At 32.9% G+C, this 13,411-nt stretch overlaps 1 protein-coding gene across 3 annotated transcripts in view; it reads left to right on the forward strand.

Moving 5' to 3' along the window:
* The window catches only part of LOC119634201 (ets DNA-binding protein pokkuri), a 43,299-nt gene that overhangs the window by 25,021 nt on the left and 4,867 nt on the right, over nt 1–13,411 (forward strand). The window lies entirely within an intron of this gene.

Genomic DNA, 13,411 nt, shown 5'->3' on the forward strand with positions numbered 1-13,411 from the left:
CAGCAGCAGTAGCAGCAAGAGTAGCAGTAGCAATACGAAATGAAATAGTGTGTGTTCGACATAAACTGAATCTACATACACGTGCCTTTGCTTGCCTTTACTTATAAGTAGATTCAGTACAATTCTATGCGAAAGATTGCATTACACGTAAAATAAGTTAACTAACGAATGAACACAAAAAACCAGGTTGGACTTGCATGACTACTTGGATTGTTGCAGCTAGTGATTATAAGTCGTTTTCAACATCCGCTTCCGCATTTATTAAATGTCTATTTTTTTTTTATTTTTTTTTTCTTCTTTTATTTTACTTTTCATTCTAGTGCTGGCTGTCTCCCCTTGTTCTGTTGTTCTTTCAATTTTAATGTTATTTTGTTTTTGCATTTTTGTGCTCTTGCTTGCTTTCTGCTGTTACGATTCTTAAAGAGGTAGAACATTAGCTAACTTAGTTTATATACGATAAGTTTTAACAAGCACACAAACATATTCCGATAGTTGTGGTTGTTATACAGTGCCAGTACCAGCAACAACAACAGCAATAACAACTAGTTTTTTTTGTTTTTTTGTTTTTTTTTTTTGTTTTCTTAAAGTTGTTTTTTTATTATATTATGTTTGCTTTTTTCTCTCTGTTTTGCGATCATTGTAATTAAAATGCGAAATGCGCGCGCCACAAGTTCTAAGCACAAATTATATGCTGTTTGTGTATTAATGTAAACATATCCATAAACATGTTTAAATACGTACACATTCAATATGAATTCTTAATACCATAGAGTCTTAGAAAAGTAGAGAAATTTTATGTTTTTATATGTTGTAGTAAAGTTTAAAACCAAATAACGATAACATGTTTTCGATTTTTACGCTTTAAGAAAGCATAGACTGCTAATCAACGCATTGACCACAGGCCCCCTTTCACCTGACGTATGTAACTTCTATTTTAATAAACCGAATAACCGAAAAGCCAACAAACGCTAAGTTTATGACCGAAGTGTAAATTGATGCTTACTAAGCATTTAAGTTTCTTATAAAAACAACGCGCAAACTAACAAAACAATAATAAAATGATAATAAAGTTTTTTTTCTAATTTTTTTTCGCATACTCACCCTAGAATGAAGCATTCGTTATTTAGTTCCCGTTCTTTAACCCAAAAAGCTTAAAAAAGAGAAAAAAAAATTTCCATAAATGTCGGACGTTCTCATTTCTAAATTGACGTTTATTTTGTAGATTAAAAACAGCCAAGACCACATCCACGCTGTTTTCTGATAGAGACGATGACAGTTCGTCTCCTTTGCGAAACATCTTTGCTAACACAAATAATTGTACCCTCCACTGCTTGTGGTCAAAGGATATCTTAAGGTTCTTGGGATGTATGCAACAGTGAAGCACGGCCCAGCAGTAAATTTGCTTAACGCAGTTATTCATATAACACATGGTCAACATTAGTGTTGATACGGGAAGTGCTCTGATTCGAACCATATTCGTGTTCGTCCTTAGGCTGAAACATGTCTATGGACAAAATTTCATTAAAATATCTCAAAAATAGTGAGAGTAGGATAAACAGAAGCAAACAAGATTCACGGCAGGACAGACAAGCTTAGATCGATTTGAAAAGTGATTCTGATTAGGTCGGTATAATAATGGGTCTATCTCACGTCCTTCCGGATGGTGCAGACGTTCGTGCAAACATACCCTTATACGGCAAGTGACGTAGGGTGTAGCAACTAACGCATTATTTGCTTTAATATAAGTGAAGTTAAGTTATATATACTTATCTGAATTGAATTTCCAAAGTTGTTTAATGGGCTTCGGCAGCAGATTTCTTCAATTTGGAAGCATTCAATGATTAGCGTCTGTATGCACTGAATAACTCAATTATATTGAATGGAAAAGTGCTACTCTACGTAAAGGAAGGCCAAACTCGTCGAGTTTAACCGTTGTGTACATTGATACTTCGCATTACCTTATCCTTTTCACTAATAGATGTCGCTGATCAAAATACATGCAATCATCTTTTTATATTCGGGTTTAATGTAAACTAATAACCAAACTGCTTTTGTCAATATGGTTATCTAAAGCTGCTGCTGATCGGAAATTTCGCATCAGTCCGCGTAGAGATCACCGCGAAAATGTTGGTCATTCATAAATGCATTTAATCCATCTTAATATTTAATTAATTAATTTTTTACGTTTATTTGCTTTTCGAAAAGTAAATACATATACGGAAAAATTATATGATAATTAACTACGCCCCACTACTCAAAGATCTCGACAAGACCAGTACAACTTTTATCCGTTATATAAATTTAAAATAATTATGTCGCAATGAAACGCTTTTTTCAAAAGTCACCTAAAGAGAATTTTTTATTTCTGTTTTTTTTTTTTTTAGTTCTTTAATGATCTTGAAAAAGAAGAAGAAGAAAAAGATTGTAGACCTGTTGTGTTTGATGACATTTAAAATTGCAAAGGAATTCCTTAGTCAGTACAGGAAGAGAGTCATGCATACCTTTGAGTAAAGATTCTGGTTTTTTTCATTTTTTCAAGTGCGTTACTAACATTTCTAAATTTTAATAGCTTTCAGCTTTTAGGTCCGACTTGTTTCTTGTTTCTGTTTAATCAGTTAATTTAGTATAATTGATTTTGATATTAGAATACTTTTCCTGAATTCGCGAAACGATCCAAATTGCATCATATAAAATATATATGTGTGTTACTTCCTTAAAATTAATTCCATGTAGAAATAAATAAATTTTCTTTTGCTATTTTTATGGAATAACGATCAATTAAGAATTGTTGAGATTGTCGTGCTATTGCTTGCTCTTTTCGTTGCTTTCGTTATTATTATTGTTGCCATCGTTGTCGTTATTCTCTCTGATGGTTTTTGCATAACAAAAGCTTAATGCCTGGGGTTATCGAACGTTTGATATGATCATGTCGTTATTGTTGTTGTTGTTGTTTTCCTTATTTATTTATTTTCTTCTTATTTTTTTTTTTTTTTTTTTTTTTCTTATTTTTTCTTTTATCTATGTATTTTGATTTTTTGTTTCGTCAATTTTATCTAAAGTTTTTTTTATGATTAGAAAAATACAAATGTTTACATACTCGTATATGCAAGCAATCAAACAATTTATCCAAATCTACTGAATTCGCAAAAACATAATTTTTTGTTGTTGTTCAATTAATGATTTGCTTAAATTTATTTTCTATCCATAAACAGGCGATTAACTTTGTCAGCTACTAGTCACTGGCACTTGAAAGTGCGATATAAATAATCTTTTGAAAGAAAATTTTTGTATATAAAATTTTAAAGTCATTTGCGTTTCTATTGAAACAATGAAATGGTTTACGACACTGCTGTAGGAATGCAAAATTAATAAATTCAAAACATTCGATGCTGTCATCTTTGCTAAAGCTCTCTTATAGAAACCTTTCAAAACCCAGTCTTTTCTTCTGGTACCCCTTGTTTTTGGGACCTTACGACGGCAAAAACAGCTGCAAACGATTTGGAATAAACTAAAAGCTCACACACACATACATCTAAGCGATCTCTAGCTAAAAAACAAAAGTCTATAGCGGGCCAGTGCTCATCATTAAATACCCTACGTTTGCCCAAATAAAGTCTTTTCAAAATAACGAGTGGTTGGAAAAAGTGGTCCGACCCGAATCATTTTGAACAGAGTTTATCCTTGGGCCAAAGAAACGCCAGTCTACCCATCTTGATCAAAATGTCTCAAAAATTGTAGCCAGTATTTTGAAGAGAAAAATACAAAAAGGACACAAGCTTACTTCGATTCAGAAAATGATTCAGAGTCGATCGATATTATAAAACATAATAAAAAGTGACCCTACCTCAATGTCTTCTGGATGTTGCATAAATTTACAAAAACTTATTCTACGCTTGTGCCACAAGTGATTTAGGATATAGTATAGTAATACTCTTTGCAAAACTTCATGCGAAAGAAGAAATCTCTCCACCACTCTGCCCCGGCATATACACCACTTCCTTACTTGTTATGCATTTAAGCTTTTCCAATTTTAGTAACTCAATTCAGATATATATATATATATATATATATATAGCCAAACTCATCGAGTAGTAGCACATATATAAACCTTCGACTGCATCAAAATAAATAATGCGTTAGCTGTTATACCGCCCGCCAATTGTGACGCAAGGGTATCTTAAGATTGTGCGGTCGTACGCAATACGCTGAAGGACGTGCGATAGGTCCTTTTGGTTTTATTATAACGATAGCTTGTCTGCCCATCTGTCTGTCTGTCTTACTTCCTTACGCTCAATAATTCAGCAATTTTTGGGATATTCCGATGAACGCGGCATATTGAAGTGTTTTGATCCAAAGACAACGGTTTGGATCGAACAAGATTTATGTGAATAATTTTGCGGCAGTGTAGGATATTTAATTCGGGGCCTTAGCCCACTATATGGTCCTCCCCTGTTTTTATTAACAACAACTTTGGCGAAAATGCGAGGGAAAAATTCAAGCAATATATGAACAATTGCCCGAATCGTAAACCCACACATATGTAAATACATTATTAAGTAATGAACTTGTGAAGACTTGTTTTCCCCCTTGGCATTTAACAAATTTAAAAGAATTTCTTCAACTTGTATCTTAATAGTCAAAGCCTAACAATTTAACAAATGGTCGGTCCTATCTTATTTTCAGCTTTTGCGCTGCTTTGAATTACTTTACGGTGATCGTTTGCGATCTTCAAAGTCAAATCCGTGCTATTTTTTGTGTTTTCTATTTTTACCTGAGCCGCATCCGCTTATCAAATTTTTTATGTATTTTTTGTCTTCTTTGCTGTTTTTTTTTTTTTTTTTTTTTGACAATTATTGAAATTAGGTTATTGACTTGGCAGTGAGTGAGCTTTTTGTATTTTTTGCTTATTTGTTAAATAATTGTAATCACAAACTATGCTTTTATGTGGACAATATGAGCTTCTCATTATTGCATAGACTGTAATGAAATTGAAAACTAATTTTTTTCTTCCACATTCTCTATGGAATTAAAAATATTTTTTTAATACGCAATCTGCTTCAGGCACACTTCACTGAAGTATCTCTTGGAAATTGAGAATTTTCTACTCAAAACGTTAAATCGTCTGCTGTCTATTTGTTCACTCGCAACAATAGAAGAGAAGAAAATGAAAGAAAGTTTGAATACTTGTTTGACATTTTTGAAAAGATTATTTATTATTATATTATAAAAAACTATTTAAAAGATATTTTCAATAGACAGGTCAGTAAAAAGAAACTTTTACCATTTAAATTAATATTTTATATCGTTAATTAATTGATATTCATCGACTAAAACGCTCTGATACAAACTGAAAAAGTGAGCAGAGATCTATCATAGAGGAAATTTGCACTGGTATTGGTATTGGTTTGAAACGGCTTATGCGTTCGCTTCATCTATTTCACTGCCATATGTGTAGAAAAAGCTGTAAGAAATAATTTTGAAAGATTTCTTATTGGTTTGGTCGGCCAAAGCGTCTTCGCGTTAAACATCGTGAACTCATTTGCACGTCCGTGAAGTGAATTTTTGATCATTTTTAAAGCGGAATCAACTCCTGCTCTGAGGTGTCAAGATCTTTTTTTTATTATATGAACAAACAATCACTCAGAGAATGTCATCTATTCGTGCAATGTGGTGGCAGTCGGGAAGAAGTGAAGAAAGAGAAAAAAAAAGCGACTGCAGCGCGGTAGGCTTGTGCACAATCCGATGGCTTAATAGGATTGTTAGTATTACCACCCTTCCATAAGTATTATGTAAAATACGACAAAATTTTCTCTTTACTTGTTAGAAGTTAACAACGTCGAACGATCAAAAGATTTTGATTGGTGAACTTTCACATCCACTATCAAAAAAATGATTTGCGGTTTTTTTTTCTATATTTCAAGGGCGGGTATCTAAGTTTGCATGCCAGGATCAAGAATACACCGTATGTGCTTCGCTCTATCCGTCAGACTGTTAAATTTGATCAATTTCATCTACAATTCGATTGTTAAAATTATCCCGAGATAGTCGCTGTTCAGCGAAAACTTTCAATAGTTTTGGTTAGAAGCTCATTATCACAGGATAAGAGCATAGTTGATCACTGTTTTATTAATACACGTATCAAAACCAATGTAAGCAACTGTATTTGTCTGCTCAATTGTCCGTCCGTCTGACTCTTTTTATAGCTTTATAAGAATGTGTAATTACTTTGATTATATTTCTGAGCCAATATATCTTAACCAAAATTAAGTTCAATAGATCGTCTATCTTGTCAATAGATCAAAAAAAAAAGTCATTACTTTTTCATGACTTAGCTTACAAACGCTCATAAATTTTCCCACATAGTTTTCCAAATGTGTTAGTACTCGTTCATTATATGGGGCAGAATCAGAAGTGGACAGCGTGTCAGAATTACGTGCATTCTATAAGTTGCGTTCGCTTTTGTTTGTGCCATCGGTCCTTACTTGGAAGAAATTAAATTTTTTTTCAATTTTACTTTTCAATAAATTTCATTTAAATTCTCTGAAATTGCATATCAAAGAATTATTGAAAAAAAAAAAAAAAGAACGAAAACCGGCAATAAATATGCTTAACCTGCTATCGAATTCCTCAGGCTTTTAAATGATTTTTATTGTTGAACATCATCAGATCGTATTACACAAGTACCTGTTGAATTTTTTGTGCACACTGATAGAAACATTATTCTCTTACGAATCCTTATAATAAAGTTAAAGGTGAAAAAAAAAAAACATTTTTTTTCTTTGAAAATATCTTGCATTCATTACCTACCTATAAAAGACAAAAAAGAAAAAAAAAAGAAACTTTTTTGTTCTAATATAAACTAATGATGTCATTTTATGTATCAATTGACCTTTAAGACTATGTTCATTAATTGCACATAGGCGGTATTAGAAGAGGAGAAACGCTGGTGTATATTACTAAAGAGAAATTTATATCAATTTCTTGCGTTGCTTTAAACGAAGGGTTAAAAGTCACTGAAGTATGCTTTTTAATAATAATTAACCCCGAATACAATGACCGGTTTCTCTGTTAAGCAGATGAGCGTGCATATGAGATCACACAGCTATCGACTAATTTAACCTCAACAGACAACATGTGTTATATCTTTTTGCTTTAAGAATTTTTCCTTTTCATTTTTTTTTTTGTTATTTTAAAGAAGAGTAAAGGTAACAGGAGGAAGCCGTAAAAATGTAATCATGAATACTAGTGGTACTGCAAGTGTGAGAACTGGCCTTTAAAATCAAATTTCATAATGATCAATTGACTGAAAACGTATCAAAGCGAGCAAGCGAGTAAACTAACTAAATACGTATATAGATATCGTTATGCTTATATATATATATCTATATACATGCATGTACACATACATATATATATCGATCGATAATCATTAAATGTGTTTTTTTTTTTTTTTTTAAACCGTCTCCCCTATTTCATATCCCACAACAACCTGTATTACCTATAACAGCAATAACAACAATTTGATTTGTATTCAATTCTGTTCTGTAGAAACGTAACGACTTTCTGGTGTAGCTTCTTAATTTACTTTAGTTTCCGTTCAAACCGGTTCCATCATCCGCATACCTATATGCTCCAAACAAGCGAACAACACCAAGAAACAAACATCAAAACTACCTGCCATTAGCTTGATTTTTCTCTGTAGCAGCATTATATGAAGATATGTACGTTACGTACTCCTATAAATATATACATACGTATGCACGTACTTATAAAGGAAAAAATTTACGCTAACACAAGACCTTTTTCTCTTCATTTTTTTATACACATGCATTTACGTCGTACTCTGTTAGAACAGAAATGTCCAACTTTGGGAAAAATAACGGGCCGCTTAAAGATTGTCATAATCGATGGAATGCGATGCCATCACATTACCCCAATCACACCGATTTAGTTAAGCTATCCACATTACTTATATCTTAGAATCGACGTAGTGGTCGCGACAAGTTTAAAAATATTTTGTAAACACTCAACAAAAAATATTCGGCAAAATTTTTTTTTATTATTAATGCTTAAAGAAAAAAAAAAGCAAGGTAATGGATCGAACTGTTTTAACCTTACCACTATCATGCATCTCGAGCATACTACGATCATTATTTCATATACGTTTACGTTGCATTAAGTCCGCGATACAGTGAGATATTTGGATAAAGTACTAAAAAATCATTTGCATGCGATATTTTAAACAATTTGTAGGCAAAACTTTTTAAAAATTGTTAAATTGTAAATTCGTACATATATCCCATCTCATTTACCGTCTTGTTCTAGAATAATTAGGGGCGAGCCCTCAACTGAATTTCGGACCTAATTTAAAGAAAGAAAAATTGCCGACAATCTTGGTTTTTCTACTTAAATAGGTACAAAGGGCTCACAAAATAGATTGCATTGCCCGCCTTGAATGAGCAAAATCGTTCATCACACAATCCACAATAAATAAAAAGCATTTCCACAACATAAGATCCCATAAATGAACAAGTAAAAACACTACAGTGGGTTGTGGCTTATACCACTTTGCTTAATATTGTTACTGGCATAATAAATTTCAAAAAAACGCGTTGTATGGGGAGTGCTCCGAACCATTTTCAAGAGCCATATCATACCGAAATTTTGCACAAGCCTTTCATTCCGATGACAATGCCATTCGATACAGTCATTTTTCCTATGTAAGCGAAGATGCCGACAGCAACAAGATATGTCGGAAGGCAAACTCTCAAACGATATTGTGGTCGCTTCCGCAAGTCTGATCGTTGAGAAGTGAAATTTTGCACACATTCCGATGATAATACGAAATTTTTTGCATATTTAAAGTGGCGTCCACCGCAACGTCAAATAAAAGCGCTTGGAGAGTACTATGCGACAAGTCAAGTATATTAATTCTAAATTATATAGGGCCGACATCACGACTTCGAGAATAGAAGGCGGCAAACCAAATTTCGTTGCTCTAGGTTAAATATGGAGGCGTCATAAAGAAGGAGATTAGCTCTTCTAGCATTCGTTGGTCTCCTTTCTTAAGGCTGTACATAAAAGATCGAGATGGTTAAAAGAACTTGGATAAGCAAGCTAAGCGTATGTACCTATAGCCACATAAAGGTGACTAGGATAAAATATATTTTACGCCTTTTAGTTCATTTAAGTAGATTCCTATTTGAAAAAAAAAAATCGGAATACGCTTTATTCAAATATGTGGGCACTTTTAAAAAAAGAGTCATTTAAGACTAAGTTACGACTGAGCCCCTTGATTTCTCACCTTAACTAGCTTCTAATCAAAACTGAACATTCAGCTAGTACTTTTAGGCATTACTGACGGAAATTTCAACAGATATCATATCGTTACTCATGTTGTTCTTCAATATTCATTACAAACTTCTTGCGGAAAAAAAAATATTTTATGAAAAAAATTTTGGAAAATTTTTTGCTCTATCTTCTGAGAAATGACATGAAATAAGAAAAAAAATTTTAAGAGATTTTTAATTTTAAAATTTAAAAGGCATTCGTTAAAGTCATTCGGCCGCAAACTATTGTTGGACAATCTTGTTTCTTTGAGAATATTGCCGTTGATTTTGGTCAAGCATTTTCCAGATACGTATATATATATATATATATATATATATATATATTTACGCACACATATTTAACATTTACGCACATATTGGAATTAAATTGAATTCCTTTCTACTTATACATATGTATTTGTGAAGAGAATCTCCATGCATGTGCATAAATTTGATTTTACATCCGTTTATTGTCGATTTAATTATTGAACCAAGCAGATAAAAAAAAAAAATGAGAAACAAACCGACGAAAGAATTTTGAAAAATTTTTTTGTATAACCGCCGTCTACTGATTTATCAATATTTGTTGATAAATAGCCTAAGAATAAAATCTCTCGCCAATTGATGCCGTAAACATTGTTCGTTATCATCAAAATATTAAGATTATTTCCTTATATAAGTCTATATGTCTATGTTTGTATATACGTACAGATAGATGTACCGACCGCTTCTAAGTAAGAAATAAATAATTTATGGCGTCTATTATGATTCACAACTTTATTAAAAGTTATGCTGTCTTCTTGGTCATCTGCTGTTACAATTCACTACAATTGTGGCGACAATTGTCTAAATTATTGTTACATGTTGCAATCATCATCCCATACACTACTTGTTGTGGTACAAGGGTATATTAAATTTATGCGAATGCATGCAGTAGGCCTTGATATATCGAATCAGAATCACCTTCCGAATTAATCTTAATTTGTCTGTCCATCTGTCCATCTTGTTTTCAAACTAAATCTCGCAATTTTAGAAATATTTTGATGAAATTTAGTACACCGACAAGTTTTGGCTCAAGGACAAACGCTGTTGAATATGGTTTGGATTGGATCACTTTTTCGACCACTTCCCTTGTAACACCTCATTTTGAAAAGTCGTTATGTAAATAACTGCATGAGGCAAACTGATATAGGGTATTAAATGTTGGGACGATGTTTCGAAGCTTTGGTTGTATTGTGAATCTTAATAGGCCCCTCATTTACTTAGTTTAGAGCGAATCTTCTGCTATCTAAAAGATGAGTTGTTTCATTTTCCTTTTAACATGGCATAAAAGCACAAGTCAAGACCTGGTAAATGCGAACATCACGTCATGTTCCAGCTATTGTTGAAACGTAATAGGCCCACAGCTAAATATACTGGCGCTTTAACACACATGCTCCACCACCTTATGTGACGGATGCGCGGACTAATATAGACGACCTAATGTAAAAAAGGTAACTTACTCAACATAACATGACATAACAAACTCTGTAAAGTGGACAATGTCCATTTACAACTTTCTTACATGCTACAATTTGTTGGATTAACGTATCTAATTACTTAAGTTAGATTAAAGAGCGTTAAGAAGGATTACCTAAAAAAGAAATTTATTATTTTAAAGATAGTTTCGGGATTTTGCGGACAATGATGAAGGAGTTGGAAGTCAAGCTAGTTTGCCAGATAAAATTTTGGAAATCACATTTACGATTTCAATAAAATATACTCTAATCGAAAATATGCATACATAATATATGGTATTTCCATGCTTTACGAATATTCAACACAAATCTAATATACCCCCCACAGGAGGGTATCTGTCATTATACGCTTCTTAAACTTTTCCTCCTATTATATATTATTGATGAGCGGAACGACACAGTTGAGAATATTCTTTCAATTCTCCTTCTTTAAAAATCATTAGACTTACTCATTAATAGTCTAACTGTCGGCCGATCATTCTTTACATGTGTGTGCGTGTGTGTGTGTGTGCGTGGATAAGAGGAAAAAAATATAAACAATATGTTGTCATAAAACAATCTTTCTGTCGTTCATTCGGTCGTATTTAATAGAAATTGTTAGTGTTGTTTATAGTACATAAAAAAAAAAAAAAAAACTATTCAGTTATAGTTTCCGTCTCTGGGGCAGAGAGCAGAGAGAATTCTTCTTATTTATTTGTATTTATACATATCGTACACATATACGTAAAATGTACGTATGCATGCTTGCATGTGGAGTATACGAAAAATTCATGCGAATCATAGCGACGACGGCAGCTACATTAAATTTACCCAACGAACAATGCCACATTAAACGCAATGGCGTCGCAAGTTTAATCTTGCAAATAAAGATTTCTTTTAAATGATCTATATATAGGACAGGTTCACATTTCATGGACTGTCCGAAGATAAGAAAAAAGAAATGAATGAAAGGTTTTATGTTTAAGACCAAGCGCAGTAGAGTGTTCAACAAAGCTGACAGACAGCCATAGATGCTAATGCTAATGTCTCAAAATTCATTTTTCTGGTTATGTTAATTGAAATAATAATAATAATAATAATAAGACATTTAAGAACAACTCTAGGAACATCGAAAAAAAGCAGATACATAACCCATTATCTACGGCTTTTCTAATAGGGATTTAAGGACAATTTATTATAATAAGCCTAAATATTAATTTTATTTGGAACAATTCAATAGGAGGAGTGTATGGGATATAACTTTTAATTTCTTCGAAAATAGCGACTTGTGATACTAGGCTATATTAGGTGTGGAGATGCTTTGAGATAGATCCGCTTTTTATAAAACCGATCGGTTCCGAGTTACTATCTAAATCAACCTAAGCAGAAATTTTTGAAATGTTTTGATGACGTGCTTTGGCGCGCCAACGGCGAACGCTGTTGAACCTAATCGAACCATTTCTTCGACTGCTTCCCATAGAGCACCTGATTTGTAAAAATCACTATATGAAGAACTGTATTAAACGAATAATGGCTCCGTGGGCCTAGATAATATTTCCACTTGTTATTTGTTCATATACAAATTCTACTTTGTTCTAACTTAGAATAATATTGATATTGTCTGCTATTCCCTCGGTCAGTATATTTCAATTTGTTTAGACTAAGTGGGAATTCACAATATTGACGGCGTAAATTGTTCACCAAAGTTCCGAAATAAGTAATTTTTATTGCTCTCGAATATGCGACATACATAAAGTTATATTTTTCGCTTATGGCTTTTCAATATATGTTTAAAGCTAAACGTGAGCATTGCATAATTCAATAACAATAGATAAACGAAAGCAAGAGTAAGACCAACTAATGAAAATGCCTGTGGGTATGTAAATCGGATGAACAACGTGTACGAATATATGAATTTCAGTCTCTTATGCCGTTATTAGAATAAATTTGTTGAAGACTACTGCATTTAAAGCCTTTAGTGTTAAATATTTACTTATCATCCGCATGTTTAAAGTATTTAAGTGAACGTACCTTAAAATGCTTGCTGGTATCTTTCATTTGCGCTGTTATTTCCTTTTTACGACATTCAAGTGAATGTTTAACTCTGCTCCTTAAGCGTATGTATACGGACCCACTTGTATTATTCTTTTGAAAATAACATACAAAATCTGAGAAGAAGAATCAGAGAGAAAAACGAGCACTTTTATGCCTATTATGAGGCAGTTTTTTTTTCTTTTTTCCCTTCCTTTTTTTTCTGAAAAATATTTCTACCTGCTTTTGTTGTCGTCATCTTGCTTGAAGCTGATCATCGTCGTCGTCATTATTAACAGCAAGTTAAATTCGATCCTCAATGCAAACCAACAACAAAAGACTGAGGCAAAAAATCTCTCTTGTTGCTTTTACTTCGCATTGTATCATCGTCATCATCATCCTCGTCATCTTCATCATCATCGTCAATGTAAAACCTCTTTGCTTATCAGTATGTATTGCTGACGCACAGTCCCGGTTAGTGAGCGACGGTTGTTAGTGTAGATGATGATGGTGGTGGTGGTGGTATTGGTGGATGACTGGGATTTAATTTCACTC

Source organism: Glossina fuscipes, unplaced genomic scaffold (assembly GCF_014805625.2).
Source record: "Glossina fuscipes isolate IAEA_lab_2018 unplaced genomic scaffold, Yale_Gfus_2 2, whole genome shotgun sequence".
Taxonomy (NCBI): Eukaryota; Metazoa; Arthropoda; class Insecta; order Diptera; family Glossinidae; genus Glossina; species Glossina fuscipes.